Here is an 18305-nt window from a genome sequence, read left to right as displayed (position 1 = left end):
CCCTGTTTTCCAGGGCTCTTAACAATTCCACTCATGTCTGTTTCTTGCTGCTGGGGCAGGAGGTGGAGAACCAAGGGTATAAAGAGATAAAGAGATAGTGAGGAACGTGTTTTCATTGTGAACATCAAGGAGCAAATATAGTTGGGCTTCCACTCTTGCAACAAATATTCAAAGCTATGACAGACCTAGACAGCATATTAAAAAGCAGAGGCATTATTTCACTGACAAAGGTCTTGTATAGTCAAAGCTATGGTTTTTTTTAGTAGTCATGTATAGAAGTGAAAGTTGGACCATAAAGAAGGCTGAGCACAGCAGAATTGATGATTTTGAATTATGGTGTTGGAGAAAACTCTTGAGAGTCCCTTTGACTTCAAGGAGATCAAACCGGTCAATCTTAAAGGAAATCAACCCTGAATGTTCATTGGAAGGACTGATGCTGAAGCTGAGGCTCCAATAACTTTGGTCACTTGTTGCGAAGAGCCAACTAATTGGAAAAGACCCTGATGCTGGGAAAGACTGAGGGCAGGAGAAGGGGATGACAGAGGACAAGATGGTTGGATGGCATCGTTGACTCAATGGACATGAGTTTGAGCACGCTCCAGGAGATGGGGAAGGACCAGGAAGCCTGGTGTGCTGCAGTCCATGGGATCACAAAGAGTTGGACACAATTGAGCAGCAACAGCAACAACAAAACATGTACAAGCTATTTATCTTAAAAAATATGAGTGCACAAAACCCAAGAAGGCGTCATTGTGGCCTTAAATAGCAAGAGAGGTGAGGATGAAGTTGTGTAGACAGACACTTGGATGGAGAAGCAAACTGAGCTGAGTTCCTGGCCCTTCCAAATGTCATGGGAGCTCTGAGAAAGTCTCAGTTCCTCAGTTTCCCAGAGGTAAAATGAGGAAGTTGGATAAAGGAGCTTTAAGAACAAGTTTAGCTAGACTTTTGTATGATTTATATTGCCTGGGCCTTCTTGAAATTGCTATTCAGGGGCACTTCCTCTGAGGATTTAGTTGTTTGTGTATAAAGATGCCCAGGAAGCGGTCTCAATGGAAGTGAAAGTGAAAGTCCTTCAGTCCTGTCCGACTCTTGGTGACCCTGTGGACTAGAGTGGTCTCAGGTGGACCTTCAAATATCTGATTGCCTCGTTTTTAGTGGCGAGTATTTGTTCTCTATTTTGAAGCATATTACCCCAAACTTGGTGGCTCAAAACAACATGTGCCCTCTCCCAGTCTCCGTGGGTCAGGATCTGGCCGTGACTGAGCTGGATGTCAGGTATCAGATGGGGCTGCCGTCTCACCTGCTGACTCAGCTGGGGGAGGATCGATCTGCTTTCTGCTCAGGTGTGTGGTCACAGGCAGACCTCGGTTCCTCATGGGCTGAAGGACGGAAGGCCTCCACTTCTTCCTGTGGGTGTCTCCACAGGGAGCTCCAACTTGGCAGCTTCCTTCATCAGAAGGGAACCGTGAGAAGAGCCAGGGAGGGAGGGAGGGATAAAGAGAGACAGGAAGAGGGAGAGGGGTGGTAAGTGAATCTTTTTTAACCTAATCTCAGTAGTGATATTGCAATACTTTTACTATATTATTTTCACTAAATTGAGTCACTAGTTTTAGCCCAGTCCCAAAGGCATGGGTTATAACCCAGTGTGGTGGGGAAGCCAGGAGACAGTGTTCTTTGGGATTTATTTCAGAAGTTGCCTGTCATACTGTGTGCCTTCAGAAAAGAATATGCCTTTGTACCTCATTTTCTTTAGGTAGAAATGGGATGCTAATGCCCATCTCGTAGGTCTATGGTAAGAAACACATGCAGAGTACTGGGGACGTAGTAGTTAAGAACTCAGTGACCATTACTTTGCATGCATTTGCTATTGGAGGCCTTCCATAAAAACAACTGCAGAACTGAATTATCCAGTCTGTTTCATGTTTTCTCCCTCAACAAACTTCTGCTCTCTAGGTGTAGTAGCAATGGGAAATAGTGAAAACACTGTGATTTATCTTATCCTTAAAGTTATAAGTCAAAATAACAAAATAATCTTTAAGCCACCAATTACATCCAGTAAAGAAATTAAATAGTCTTTGCAGCGCTGGTTTCTGTGTTTCTCACCATTATATTCGCAGCACCACAGCCTCTGGTTCATGGCAGACACTTATAAAATATCTCTTAAATTGTATGCTGTTTTGTTTTATAAATGGTTTCTCAAGGAAACCGGTTAAACATGTTGCTTGGACTTAAAGGGACAACAAGTTTATTGGTACTGCAGTGACTATTATTAAAAAGAAAAGAATGAAAACATCATTGTCTTATCCTTATTTAAAGTTAGGGATTTCTAGATGGAACACCAGAAATTTCTGGTCTTTTAAGAAGGAAACTTTCCAGGGAAGGCCATATCTTTAGGGTAAGGATGGACTGGCCCAACAATGCATCTGTTCTCCAGGCTTCTACCTTCTGGGTGGTATAGGAAACGTCAGACAGTGCCCGGACTGGTGGTTCATTCTCTGGACTCTGCAACAGGCAGGAGTAAATACAAATGCAAATCCCCTCTGGGGATAAGAAGATTTATCTGAGGCTTCAAATGCTTCCTATAAATATTTCCTCTAGGACAGTTAGAGCACACAGAGGTAATGCATGCAAAGAAGATCAAAACTGTGATTGAGAAGCAGAGAAAACAACAGGATGAGGGCCACAAAGGCACAGGCTATGGGAACTGTCAGGAACACGTGATCAACTATACTGGCTTATTATATTTAAACCTACTGCCCTCAGTTCAGTTCAGTTCAGTCATTCAGTCCTGTCGGACTCTTTGTGACCCCATGGACTGCAGCACACCAGCTTCCCTGTCTTTCAGCATCTCCTGGAGCTTACTCAAAGTCATGTCCATTGAGTTGGTGATGTCATCTAACCATCTCATCCTCTGTTGTCCCCTTCTCCTCCCGCCTTCAATCTTTCCCAGCATCAGGGTCTTTTCCAATGAGTCAGCTCTTTGCATCAGGTGGCCAAAGTATTGGAGCTTCAGCTTCAGCATCAGTCCTTCCAATGATATTCAGGACTGATTTCCCTTAGGATTTATTGGTTTCATCTCCTTGTGGTTCAAGGGACTCTCAAGAGTCTTCTCCAATACCACAGTTCAAAAACATCAATTCTCTGGTGCTCAGCTTTCTTTATAGTCCAACTCTCACATCCATACATGATTATTGGAAAACCATAGCTTTGACTAGATGGACCTTTGTTGGCAAAGTAAATGTCTGTGCTTTTTAATATGCTGTCTAAGTTGGTCATAGCTCTTCTTCCAAGGAGCAAGTGTCTTAATTTCATGGCTGCAGTCACCATCTGCAGTGATTTTGGAGTTCACTACTGCCCTCAGTCGGAGAAGGCAATGGCACCCCACTCCAGTACTCTTGCCTGGAAAAATACCATGGACGGAGGAGCCTGGAAGGCTGCAGCCCATGGGGTCACTGAGGGTTGGACACAACTGAGTGACTTCACTTTCACTTTTCACTTTCATGCATTGGAGAAGGAAATGGCAACCCACTCCAGTGTTCTTGCCTGGAGAATCCCAGGGACGGGGGAGCCTGGTGAGCTGCCGTCTATGGGGTCGCACAGAGTCAGACACGACTGAAGCGACTCAGCAGCAGCAGCAGCAAACTGCCCTCAGTAGTGAATGTATGGAGTCCTGACCACCCGTCCACATATTCATAGGTTCTGAGGCTTAGGATGGAGTGAGCTATGAGGTACCACAGGTGGGAAGAGATACACCATGCAAATATTAACCAAAAAGAAGGTTGGTATGGTTTTATTTCTACCAGACAAGATAAACTTTAAGGAAGAAATAAAAGAAAACCTAAATAAGTGGTTATATATGCTCTGCTTGTCAACAGGAAAACTTAGTTCATGAAGGTACCCATTTTCTCTAGTTTGATCTATAGATTCAGTACCATCCCAAACAAAGGCTTAGCTGGAGATTTTGTAGACAGACAAGCTGAATCTAAAATTTACATAGCAAAAAACATAGGAAATAAAGTAGTCAAAATAATTTTGGAAAGAAACATGTTGGAAGATACACATTCCCTGACTTTAAAATTACAGGACAGTGAGGTACTGTTGAAGCAATAGACTGTATATCTATGTGTATGTGAATTAGACTCCCACAGATATGGTTGATTGATGTTTTTAACAAGGTTATGAAAGCAGTTCAAGGGAGAAAGAAGAATCTTTTCAACAAGTAATACAGGAACAGTTGGACAGTCATATGCAACCCTCTCCCAGACAAACAAATCACCAACTCCCCCCCCAAAACTGTTGACCCATACCTCAGATTTTATACAAAAAATTGCCTTAAAATACATCATAGACTTTAATATAAAGCCTTAATTATTAAACTTCTCAAAGGAAACAGAAAACTTTTGTGACCTTGAGTTAAAGAAACTTTTTGGACATGGCACCAAAAGCATTATCCTTATAAAAATTGTAAATGGGTTTAGATAAATTAAAAACTGTTTATCTGTGAAAGATGTTGTTAAGAGAAAGAAAAGATAAGCCACCTGCTGGGAGAAAATATTTGTAAATCACATTGGATGGCAAAGGGATTGTAAATAGAACTCTCAAAATTCAACAATAAAAAATAACCACTTTTTAAAATAAGCCAAAAATTCGAACAGATATTGTCAACAAAGATATATAGATGCAAATAAGCTCGTGCAAAGTTGTTCAACATTGATCACTGGGGAAAGGCATATTAAAAGTTCAATAAGATACTGCTATATACGTAATAGAATGGTTAAAACAAAATACACGTGGCTGTATTTAAAGTGGATAACCAGCAAGGACCTATTGTATAGCACAGGGAGCTCTGCTCAATATTATGTAACAACCTAAAAGAATCTGAAAAAGAAGAGATACAGGTATAACTAAATCACTCTGATGTACACCCGAAACTATCACAATATTATTATTCAACTGTAACATAAAATAAAATGTTGACAAAACAAAGCAAACAAAAACCCAGTAATATCAACAGCTGGTAACGATGCTGAGTGATGGGAACTCTCACCCATCGCTGGTGGGAAGGCAAAATGGTCCAGCCACGTTGGTAACAGTCTGCCAGTTTCTTATGAAGTTAAACATACATTTATCACATACCCAGTAACTCCAAAGGAGGGAAATAAAATTTCTCTGGGAAACCTGTATGTAAATGTTTATAGCAGCTTTGTTCTGAACCACCAGAAACCTCGAGTGAACTTGAGTGTGCTTCAGCTGGTGAACGGATGAGCAGATCTTGCTACCAGACAGCGGAATACCGCTTAGCAACACAAAGAACAAATTACTGGTATGTACTTGCCACAACATAGATGAATCTTGAACTAGAGCGGTGTGAAAGAAGCCAGAGTCAAAAGGCTGTGTGCTTAATGGTTCTCTTTATATGCTATTCTGCAGAAGGGAGAACTGTAGTGATAATTCTGCAGAAGGGAGAACTATAGCGATAGGAAACAAAGTGGTGATGGTCAGGGCCATCTACATAGGAAAGAACAAAAGGCCTTGGGGGGATGGGATTGTCCTGTATCTCGATTGCGGTGATGGTCACAGAACTCTATGCATTTCCCAGTAACTCTTAGATCTGTACCCAAAAGAATAAAGTTCACTGTTTGTAAAATAAAAACACCTAAGGACTTTAAGGCAAAAAGCAAGAGTCATGTCAAAATGATAAAAGATCGATTCATCAGAAAAACTTTTTGATCTCCAAAGCTGCATTTACCTAACAACCGTTTGCCAAATTTAATTAAAGATAATTTGACAGAATCGTAGGAGAAATAACCAATCTACAATCATGCTGGAAGATTAAAGACCCTTAACTCTCAATAATTGATAGAAGAAGGCGCAGGAGTCACACTGAGCCCAGTAACTGCATAATAACATTTTTTCTCTTTTTTTAAATTAAAAAATATCTTTTATTTATTTTATTTTTGGCTGTTCTGGGTCTTTGTTTCTGTGCTTGGGCTTTCTCTAGCTGTGGTGAGTGGGGGCTACTCTCCAGTTGCTATACACGGGCTTCTCACTGTGGCGGCTTCTCTGGTTGTGGACCCCAAGCCCTAGAACTTGGGCTCAATAGTGGTGGTTCACAGGCTTAGGTGGCCCATAGCATATGGAATCTTCCTGGGCTAGGGATCGAACCTGTGTCCCCTGCATCTGCCAGCGGATTCCCATCCATTGGACCACCAGGGAAGTCCCAGAATAACATTTTCTGAGTGCACATTTTATGTTTAAAATATTTCACTATGTTCTGGGCTGCAAGTAAATAATTTTGAAGTAGCAAAATCACACAATGTTTTTGTTTTTTTTTAACAAAATAGGATTATGCTAGAAATCAGTAATAAAAATGTGACAAAATGTCTCCATGAATTTGGAAATTAAGAAATGTACATCTAAATAATAATGAATGCAAAAGGAAATGATAATGGAAATTTTAAAATATTTTGAATTGAACAATAATAAAAACATTACATTTTAAAACTTGTAGCAAAAATAGTACTCAGTGGGAAATTTGTAGCTCTTAAAAGGTATATTCTAAAAGGATAAAGACTGAAAAAAATGAGTTAAGTATATTTCTTAACTAATTAAAAATAAAATAAATTATCAAAATTAAAAAGAAGGAATAGTTATGATAAAAGCAGAAATCAGTGGACTATAAAATAGGGAGTTTTGATACAGTCAGAAATAGTTCTTCCAAAAAGATTAATAAGTTTGACAGACCTTTGGTGAGACTGATTGAGGAAAAAAATAAAAATGTTACAAACAGGCATGAGTGAAAAGGGAACATAAATTAGATATAGTTAAAATGAATGATATAAAGGAAATCAATCCTGAATATTCACTGGAAGGACTGATGCTGAAGCTCCAATTCTTGGTCACTTGATGTGAAGAGCCAACTCACTGGAAAAGACCTTGACGCTGGGAAAGATTGAAGGCAGGAGGAGAAGGTATGACAGAGATGAGACTGTTAGATGGCATCAGCAACTCAACTGACAGGAGTTTGAGCAAACTCCAGGAGATGCTGAAGGACAGGGAAGTCTAGCGTGCTGCAGTTCATGGGGTTGCAAAGAGTCAGACACAACTGAGCAACTGAATAGCAAGATATTATGAATAATGTTATGCCAAAAATCAGATAAAATGGACAAATTCCTGGAGAAAAGATTTACCAAAACTGAATATTGGTTCTAGAACAAGATTCTGGTTATGGATACACAAGAAATTATATTCTAAAAGTTGTTGAACTCTGCACTTAAAATGCTCGAGTTTGATAGTATATAAATTATACCTCAATATGGTTGTTTAAAATGAAAATTAACTCTGGAATTAAAAGAAAACCCCCAAATTCTTAAAATCATTGGAAAAATTGATTTAGTAATGAAAAATCTTCCTGCAAACAAAATTCCAGGCCCAGATGGTTTCACCGAAAGTTCAACCCAATTATTCAAGGAACAAATAATTCTAATCTTACATAAACTTTTTAGAAAATAGACAAAGAGGCTTATTCTAACTCATTTCTGAAGCTGTTATAACCTTGATAACAAATTCTGACATGGATAGTAGGCAAAAAAATATAGCCAACCTCACAGAAGCAGAAGATATTAAGAAGAGGTGGCAAGAGTATGCAGAAGAACTATACAAAAAAGATCTTCATGACCCAGATAACCATGATGGTGTCACTCACTTAGAGCCAGACATCCTGGAATGCAAAGTCAAGTGGGCCTTAGGAGGCATCACTGCGAACAAAGCTAGTGGAGGTGATGAAATTTCAGTTGAGCTATTTCAAATCCTAAAAGATGATGCTGTGAAAGTGCTGTACTCAATATGCCAGCAAATTTGGAAATATCAATAACCTCAGATATGCAGATGACACTACCCTTACGGCAGAAAGTGAAGAGGAACTAAAGAGCCTCTTGATGAAGGTGAAAGAGGAAAGTGAAAAAGCTGGCTAAAAACTCAACATTCAAAAAAACAAAGATCATGGCATCTGGTCCCATCACTTCATTGCAAATAGGTGGGGAAACAATAGAAACAATGACACTTGATTTTCTCGGGCTCCAGAATCACTGCAGATGGTGCCTACAACCATGAAATTAAAAGATGCTTGCTCTTTAGAAGAAAAGCTATGACAAACCTAGAGAGCATATTGAAAAGCAGAGACATTACTTTGCTGACAAAGGTCTGTAAAAGCTATGGTTTTTCCATTGGTCAAATATAGATATGAGAGCTGGACTATAAAGAAAGCTGAGTGTTGAAGAATTGATGCTTTTGAACTGTGGTGTTGGAGAAGACTCTTGAGAGTCCCTTGGACTGCAAGGAGATCCAACCAGTCCATCCTAAAGGAAATCAATCCTGAATATTCATTGGAAGGACTGATGCTGAAGCTGAAGCTCCAATACTTTGGCCACCTGATGCAAAGAACTGACTCATTTGAAGAGACCTTGATGCTGGGAAAGATTGAAGGTGGGAGGAGAAGCGGACAACAGAGGATGAGATGGTTGGATGACATCACCAACTCAATGGACATGACTTTGAGTAAGCTCTGGGAGATGCTGATGGACAGGGAAGCTGGCATGCTGCAGTCCATGGGGTCACAAAGAGTCAGACATGACTGAGTGACTGAACAACAATAACAACAACAATTTCACATATATACAAAAATTCTAGGCAAAATATTAGCAAATAGGATCCAGCAATATATAAAAAGGATAATATATTGTCACAAAGTTGGTTTATTCTAGTGGTGGAGAAATAATTTTTTTTCAGGAAATAGTGTTAGGATGAATAGGTGTCCATTTGGGAAAAATATTAAGTTGGATTCCTATTTAATGTTATTTACAATAAAACATTTCTAGGTGGGTAAAATGAAAGAAAAATTAGTTAGGAGATGTTACAGGAGGGTATTAAATGATCTTGGAATATTTTAAATACTTTTACATGAGACACAAATTTCCTGACCTTATAGTCAGGAAAAGACCAAGTTTTTGACTATATAAAACATTAGGAATTCCTATTTATTAAGATTTTATAAAAAATTTTAAAAGCCACAGAAAACTGATATTTGTTTCAGCACATATTATTCATAAAGGACAGGTATCTGGCACATAAAAAGAACCTCTGTAAATCAATAAAAAGTCAGCTTTCCCCAAATGATGAAAACACTTGAATAAAGGAAATCTAGAAGCCCAATGAACAGATGAAAAATTGTTCAACTTTCTTAGTAATCAAGGAAATGCAAATTTAAACCACTGTAAAATACCAATATACCTTCATGTGTTGGAAGAAATAAAAATGTCCAACAACTATAAAACACTTAAAGAAAAATTAATACTAATTCTTTCCAAACTCTTACAAAAAATTGCAAGAAACCAATAACCTTGAAAAGGAAGAAACACTTTATTTTATGGGGCTAGTATTATCCTGATGGGGCTTCCCAGGTGGTGCAGTGGTAAAGAATCCACCTGCCAATGCAGGAGATGTGGGTTCCACTCCCTGGATTGGGAAGATCTGCGGAAGAAGGAAATGGCAACCCGCTCCAGTATTCTTGCCTGGAAAATTCCATGGACAGAGGAGCCTGGTGGGCTACAGTCTATGGGGTCATAAAGAGTCAGACACAACTGAGCCACTGAGCATGCATAAACAATTATCTTGGTAGCAAACCCAGAAAAAGACATCACAAGAAAAGAAAACCACAGACCAATCAATGTCATGAACATAGACATAAAAATTCTCAAGAAAAGACTGGGAACTAGAACTTAATAATAAGTGAAAAGATTATACACTGGGATCAAATGGGATTTTTCCCAGAAGAGGAAGTTTGGTTTAACATTCAAAAATTGATTAATGTAATATGCTGCATCAGTAGAATATAGGACAATAATACGGTCATCTGAATGCATGCAGAAAAACATTTCACAAAACTCAGTTCCTCATCATGATAAAAGCACTCAACAAACCAGGAATACAAGGAAAATTCCTCAATCTGATAAGGGGAATCTATGAAAAACCTACAGCTAACATCATACTTAACATGAAAGCTTTCCTACTAAAATCAGAAACAAGGCAAGGACATTCACTTTCACTATTCTATACATCATTGTGCTAGAGTTTCTAGACAGGGCAATAATGGAAGCAAATGAAATAAAATGCATACATACTGGTAAGGAAGAAATAAAAGTACTTGTATGTGATATGATTTTGTATATAGAAAATCCTAGGGAATCCACTAAAAATCTTTTAGAACTAATAAGTGAGTTCTACATGGTTGCAAGGTACAAAGTCAATATACAATGATCATTTGTATTTCTATTAATATATAGTAGCAAAGAGCAAGCCAAAATTGAAATTAAGAAAACTTTTCCATTTTCAATAGCACCAAAAACATAGATATGTAAGAATAAATTAACAAAGGCCATGTAAGATATGTATACTGAAAATTACAAAACATTATTGAAAGAAATTAAAGGCCTAAATAAATGGAGACATTCTATGCTCATGAATGAAAAGACTTACTATTGTTAAGATGGCAATTCTCTCCAAATCGATATACACTTTCAACATAATCACTATCAAAATCCCAGTTGAATTACAGAAGTCAGCAAGCTGATTCTAAAATTCATATGGAAATGCAAGGACCCATGCCAGCCAAAATGATCTAGATAAAGAAGGACTGAGTTGGACTCACATTTCCTGATTCAAAACTTGCAACAAAACAAAACTTACTGCAAAGTGACAGTAATCAAGACAGTGTGATACCGGTATAAAGACAGACACGTACAGATCAATGGAATAGGATTGAGAACCCAGAAGTAAGCGTTCATTACATACAGTTAATTGATTTGTGACAAGAGTGCCAAAATAATTCAATGTAAATAGACATGTAAATAACCACCTACATGGAATAAAATTGGACTCACATCGCACACAATATACAAAAATTAAATCAAAATAGATAAAAGCTAATTGTAAGAGCTAAACTTAAATTCTTAAAAGAAAACATAGATGTAAATCTGCATGGCCTTGGATTATGTGATGGTTTCTTAAATATGATACCCAAAACACAAGCAATAAAATAAAATATAGCTAAACTGAACATCAAAATGTTAAACTTTTGTGCTTAAAAAAACACCATGAAGAAAGTGAAAACCCATAGTATGGGAGAAAATTTTTGCAAGTCATATATCTGGTAAGGGATATATATATAAAAGGATATATTGGGTATATATATAAGGGATATATATATATATAGGAGATATATATATATATATATACCCATATATATATTTGGAGAAGGAAGTGGCAACCCACTCCAGTATTCTTGCCTGGAGAATCCCATGGATGGAGGAGCCTGGCAGGCTCTCAAGAGCTGGACACGACTTAGTGACTAAACTACTACTATATATATATAAAGTAATAAAAAGACAATCCAATTTTTAAATGGGCAATGGATCTGAATAGACATTACTTCAGAGAAGATAAACAAATGACCAATAAACACATGAAAAGGTGTGCGACATCATTGGCTATGATGGAGATGCAAATCAAAACAGAAGGAAATATCAAGTCACACCCACTGGAATGGCTATTATAAAAAAGAAAGATAGCAACAAGAAGAAGAAGATATGGAGAAATTGGAACCATCATAAGCTGCTGGTGAGAATGTAAAATGGTGCAGCTGCTTTGGAAAAGTGTCTGGCAGGTCCTTAACAGGGTAACCATAGAATTGCCATACGATCAGGGCCTCTACTCCTGGGCATGTATATACACAAGAGATTGAAACATGTCCACACAAAAACTTGTAAATGAATGTTCATAGTAGCATTTTCATAATAGCCCAAAAGAGGAAAAACCCTGATGCTCATCACTGATAAACGGATAAATATTAATAGTCATACAGTGGAAGATTATTTGGTATAAGAAATGAAACACTAATTCATGCTATGGTGTGGGTGAAGCTTGAGCAGCAATGCTTAGTGAAAGATGCCAGTCCCAAAGGCCCATATGATTCTACTTCCATGAAATGAAATAAACAGGAAAATCTATAGGGAAAGAAAGTAGGCAACCATGTTGTCTAGGGAGTTGTGGGGATGAGCAGTGATGTCTAAGAGGTTTGGGGTTTTGTGGCAATTAAAACATCCTAAAATTTTAAAAATATTAATTCTTTTTTAAGCTTTATTGAGGTATTACTATTTATTTAAAGTGTATATTGTGATGACTTGATTTATGTATATAAAAATGTTCAAAAATTGTGATGATATAAGCACAGCTCTGTGAATATACTAAAAACCATCAAATTTTACAGTTTGAAAAGGTGAATTGTGTGGTATGTGAATTATACCCAGTAAAGCTGCTAAAAATTACAAAACAAACAAACAAAAAAACCCTCTGAAAATACCAGATGTCAAGGAAGCTATAGAGTAATGGAAACTCTCAGGTGCTATTCATGGGAGATGCAAATTAGTATAACCATTTTTGTCTTTACTTTTATTTATTTTCTTTTTTGGCCTCAAGCTTTTATGTCTCATAGCTTGCAAGGACCTTAGTTCTCTGACCAGGGATTGAACCCACACACTTGGAGTAAAAGCTGAGTCTTAGCCACTGGACCACCAGAGAATTTCCAGTGTAACTACTTTGGGAAGATGTTTGGCAGTACTATCTAATAGTTGAAAATATGTATGCCTGTGACTCAGTGATTTCATTCCTGTCTATACCCCTAGGGAAAATTGTATACACATGGCCCAGGATACATTTATAAGAATAACAGCATTATTTGTAATAACTCCAACCTGGAAACAACCCAAATGTCCATCAGTAGAATTTGTAATTTAATTGTGATATAGTCCTATGATAGAAACAGATCAAGAAAGAGAATGAATGACTTAGAACTATTCTCAGCAAACATGGATGAATCCTAAAAACTTAATGTTGAGGGGAAGAAAGAAGGCACAAAAAATACAGACAGTTCATTTACATAAAATTCAAAGCCAGCTCAAACTACAGTTTAGCGTTTAGGGGTATATCTGTAGGTAATAGAACATTTTAAAAAATACAAGAAAATGATTATTTCAAAAGTCAATATGGTATTTACCTTCTTGTCATGGGGAAGAGACATGTGGGGGTTTGGGGACCCCTTTCCTTGACCTGGTATGATTACATAGCTGTAGGGTTAATGTTGTTCATTAAACTGTACTTTTGTATGTTTTTGTCTTTTTCTGTATGTAATAATTTACAACAAAAAAAGGTCAAAGAAAAGCTTGACAGTTTTGGAACTAACAAAAGGAATATTTTGTTAATATTTTAAACTTACTTAAAATTTATTATTTATAGGTATTTGGAGTGAAGTGGGGGGAATTATATGTGCTTACATATTATGCTGCCCTCCTGACCCAGAAGTTGATATACTGCATTATAAAGAAAAGAACTCATTACCAGTAGTGGCTGTAGCGGGACTATATGCTGAGGTTCAGGACTGGTTTAGATGAATGGATGCAAGAGAGATCGCAAAGGGTGATACACAGTATAAATTCCTAACCTTTTGAAGCGGGTGTCAAAGAGGGTAATTGGATTCTCTTCAACATGCTTCTTGTTGCTGCTGTCAGATCGAAAGATACCCTGGATCGATGGAGGGGCTGACCCAGGAAGTCAAATCTCATCTCCTTCGGTAACAACAGAAGACACAAATTCTTCCCCAGAGGATCTCAGTCCATGCCCTGTGCCCAGAATGAAGGTCGCAGCTGATCAACCAGAGTTTGCCATGCAATTTAGGACTAGAGTAGATTCTAGGTCCCAGTTTTTAAATAATTTACAGTCTGACCGGGGAGACCAAAGGGACATCCTTGAATAGGAATTTTAAATTTTGAATTATGTGGTTTTAATTATAAAGGTATTAGAAGGGAAAATATTTGTAGATTTCATGCCAGAAAAACTTACAGATCAATAAGAAAAGTATAACCACCTAATAGAAAAATGGACAAAGGACCTGAATACACAGTTTCCAGAAAAAAAAAATTCAAATAGAAATAAGCATATGAAAAACTGCTCACCTTCACTCATAATTTAAGAACTGTAGATCAAAGTGACAAGGGATTCCTAATCACCTATCAGATTGGCAAACATTTATAGGTTTGACAATAGCTAGTGTTGGTGAGTATATAGGGAAATAAATATTCTTTTTTTGCTGGTAGGAATGTAAATGTATTTGCTGCTGCTAGTATTTACTAAGTCCTAATACAGAAAACTAAGATCATGGCATCTGGTCCCATCACTTCATGGCAAATAGATGGGGAACCAGTGGAAACAGTGTCAGACTTTATTTTTGGGGGGATCCAAAATCACTGCAGGTGAGTCGGACACAACTGAGCAACTGAAGTGAACTGAACTGAACTGAATTAGTGTTACTAACCACTGAATATATATTTACTAATTACATCAGTATAATCTTTTTGAAGAACAGTTGGCAGCATCAACTATTAAAAAACAAAACCACGCACACTTTGACTCAACAAAAAGAGTATTTGGAAGTTAGCTCTTGGATAGTCTCTTAAAAGTATGGCAATGTAGATAGAGGTTAGAAAGGAGCGACAATTAATAGCCTCCATGGAGAAGAACTGGGTGGCTGGAGGCCATGCAGGAAGCATGGAACAGGGATTATAGGAAAGAAGGGGAGGCTTTTACTTTTTATGCTCTTGTACATTAGGATTTTGAATCATGTGGATGTGTTACTTGTGTTTTAAAAATAAGACTTTAAAAAGGGCCTGCAGTATAAGTTTACCGGGACATTGTAGCAAGAATATAAATGGAATCATACAGTGTTTGTCCTTCTGTAACTGACTTCACTCAGCATAATGTCCTCAAGGTTTATCCATGTTGTAGCTTGTGTCAGAATTGTCTTCCTTTTACAGGCTAAGTAATATTCATAAATGTGCTTCCCTGGTGTTTCAGTGGCAAAGAATCTGCCTGTCAGTGCAGGAGACCTGGGTTTGATCTCTGGGCTGGGAAGATCCCCAGAGAAGGAAATGGCAACCCACTCCAATATTCCCGTCAGGGAAATCCCATGGACAGAGGTAGGCTACAATCCATAGGGTTACAAAAGTGTCGTATAATACTTAGTAACTAACAACAATATTCATGTATATAGCATTTTTATTACTTCTCCCTCTTGGATGTTATGAACAGTGCTGCTATGGACATGGGTGAAAATATCCCTTTGAAACCCAGCTTTCAGTTCTTTTGGATATGTACCAGGAAGCGAAATTGCTAGATCATATGATAATTCTATTTTTAATTTTTTGAGGACTCATCATATTGTTTTCCATAGTAGTTGAACCATTTTATAATCCCACCGATTCCTCTACTTCCTTGCCAACACTTGTTATCATTATTTTTTATAGAAGTATCATCCTAATGGTTGTACATTGGTACCTCATTATGGTTTTGATTTGCATTTATCAAAAGATCTTTGGTAATATCAAATAACATTTAGATGTGATAACACTGAGATCTGACACTAAACGCCTTTTCATGTACCTGTAGGACATTTCTGTAATCATCTTTGGAGAAATGTCCATTCAGGTCTTTGGTCTTACTTTTAATTGGGTTATTTGAATTTTTTCTTGTTGAGTTGTAGAAGTTCTTTATATAGTTTGGCCATTGGTCTGGGTACTTTCATCATAAACATCTTTGCCACAAGATTCTTTGCTGCATAACTGATTGACTGTCAGGCAATTTTGCCACACAAGATAAAATAATGCAAAATAAAAGAGGGACATTATTAAAAAGGGCACCATGAAACATGAGAAATGAGTAACATAATTAAGAAGTATTTATGGCAAAATGCAAAATACTTGCTGCTGCTGCTAAGTCGCTTCAGTCGTGTCCGACTCTGTATGACCCCATAGACGGCAGCCCATCAGGCTCCCCTGTCCCTGGGATTCTCCAGGCAAGAACACTGGAGTGGGTTGCCATTTCCTTCTCCAATGCATGAAAGTGAAAAGTGAAAGTGAAGTCGCTCAGTCGTGTCCGACTCTTAGCGACCCCATGGACTGTAGCCTACCAGGCTCCTCCGTCCATGGGATTTTCCAGGCAAGAGTACTGGAGTGGGGTGCCATTGCCTTCTCTGGCAAAATACTTGAATACTTTGCAAATGTGTGGCAATGTTGCACAAAGCATGGATTTTAGTTTGTGGGTTGTACCTGAGCACTTTTCTTCCAAGTCTTTCATCCATTGTGTTTTATACCTTTTTTGCTTGTTGATCCATTTCCTTGTTCAGCATGGCACTTTTTCTTTTTTCCTAACATTTCTTCCTTCATTAAGAGAGGGATCAACTTCTAAATACTGGGATAAATATTTTTAACTGATCTCTTCGTTGCTTTGTGAAAGCCTCTACACTGTCTTATGCCCTTGGTGTGTTGTCACATGCATTGCTAATGCATTTGAATCATTTGAAACCAAAGTGTCAGACCAAAAATTGTCAAGCAGTTATTTCATCTTTCACAGCAAAACTGCCTTACGGCCAATTAGTTCTGCAGTCAAAATTTTTGCAGCAAAAATGCTCATGGAGTAGTGAAAATACTGAAGTGTGTCTTGTGTTTTCAGATATATTATTTGTAAAATTTTCTCCCATTCCCTATCAGACATATTATTTGCAAATATTTTCTCTCATTCTATGGGTTCCGTTTTCACTTTGTTATTACCGTTTGATTCACAAGAGTTTCGAAGTTTTGATGCAATCCCATTTGTGTGTTTTTGCTTCTGTTGCTTATGCTTTTGAGGTCATATCCAAGATGTCAGTGCCAAATCCAGTGTCATAAAGATTTCCCCCTATGTTTCTTCTAAGAGATTTGTAATTTGGGGTCTTATGTTGAAATAATGCATTGATTTTTTTAAAATTCCACAAGTCCATGGGAATAAGTGGAACAAAGATAAAAATAAAACTAATGGTGAAAGGAATGTTAGAAAACCATCATTTATAACCTCCAAAGCAATAGTTGATTCAGGTAAGGATCACTGATGGATAAATACATTTGGTGAGGAATAAGATATTCTCATGGTCTCAAAGTTGTCACTTCTCCGAATTTTATTAATTACAAAGGGCAATTAATTAACAGTGTTTCTTTAGAGTTGAGAGAGCTAGGAGTCATCATCTGGACTCAGGAATTAAATTCAGCAACACTGATGATGGGACACCTTGACATTCTGTGTCTCCTGAAGTGATGTAACAAGAGCAATGAACTATCACTGAGGATGCGGTCTTGTCAAAACTGTTTAACTTGAAACTAGGCATGAGGGAATAGTCAGACAAATCCCAAATATGAGCTATTCTGGACAAAATAGAAGACAACCAGATAAATGGCCCATGCTTGTCAAAAAATACCATAATATACTATAATATTAATATATAATATAATTCTTATTGTCATTATTCAGTCACTTGGTTGTGTCCAGCTCTTTGAGACCCCATGGACTGCAGCATACCAGGCTTCCCTGTCCTTCCCTATCTCCCGGAGTATGCTCAAACTCATGTCCATTGAGTCAATGATGCCATCCAACTATCTCATCCTCTGTCACCCCCTTCTCCTCCTGCCCTCAATCTTTCCCAGTATCAGGGTCTTTTAATTTTATACTTGTAATTATTTAATAATTATACTAAAAAAACAAGGAGACTGTTCCAAATTAAGAGAGCAGAAAGACATAATAAATGCAATGCATGACATTTGATTTGATCTGGGATCAAAATCAAAACAACAGTAACAACAACTCTAAGAGATATTCTTGGACAACTGCAGTTCCTAGAGTGATCCCAAGGACATAGTAAGAATCTGATAAATATTTGTTGAATGAATTCCTGATGGTAGTAGTTAGTGGTGGTGGTTTGGGTAGATGGGGCTTTGGTCATAGCTAAATACCAAGATATACTAGGTTTGTGTTATTACTCTTATGTTCTGCGCTGTGCCTAGTCGCTGAGTCATGTCCGACTCTTTGCAACCCCATGGACTATAGCCCTCCAGGCTACTCTGTCCATGGGGATTCTCCAGGCAAGAATACTGGAGTGGGTTGCCATCTCCTTCTCCAGGGGATCTTCCCAACCCAGGTCTCCTGCATTTCAGGCGGATTCTTTACCATCTGAGCCACCAGGAAGCTCTATTGCTTTTATACTAATACATAAAATGCAGTGAGAAGAAAATTCATTGTTAATAAATGCAGAGAATAACAAGGGAAATTTTGGGTAGAGAAAATGTAACTAGGGGAAGGACCTAAGGAAGAAGCCCTGAGACTCCATGCCAGTG

At 37.8% G+C, this 18305-nt stretch overlaps 1 long non-coding RNA gene across 3 annotated transcripts in view; it reads right to left on the bottom strand.

The window, feature by feature from the left end:
* Nucleotides 1–18305, bottom strand: part of LOC102409541 — a 68865-nt gene that overhangs the window by 18072 nt on the left and 32488 nt on the right. For all 3 annotated transcript variants that reach the window (XR_006640836.1, XR_006640834.1, XR_006640835.1), the window contains exon 2: nt 1301–1447. This is a non-coding gene — a long non-coding RNA (uncharacterized LOC102409541). The remainder of the gene's footprint in view (nt 1–1300; nt 1448–18305) is intronic.

The sequence above is a fragment of the Bubalus bubalis genome, chromosome 3 (genome assembly GCF_019923935.1).
Source record: "Bubalus bubalis isolate 160015118507 breed Murrah chromosome 3, NDDB_SH_1, whole genome shotgun sequence".
NCBI classification, from domain to species: domain Eukaryota; kingdom Metazoa; phylum Chordata; class Mammalia; order Artiodactyla; family Bovidae; genus Bubalus; species Bubalus bubalis.
Note: the sequence above shows the minus strand (reverse complement) of the source record. Positions and strands in the feature narration are given on the sequence as shown.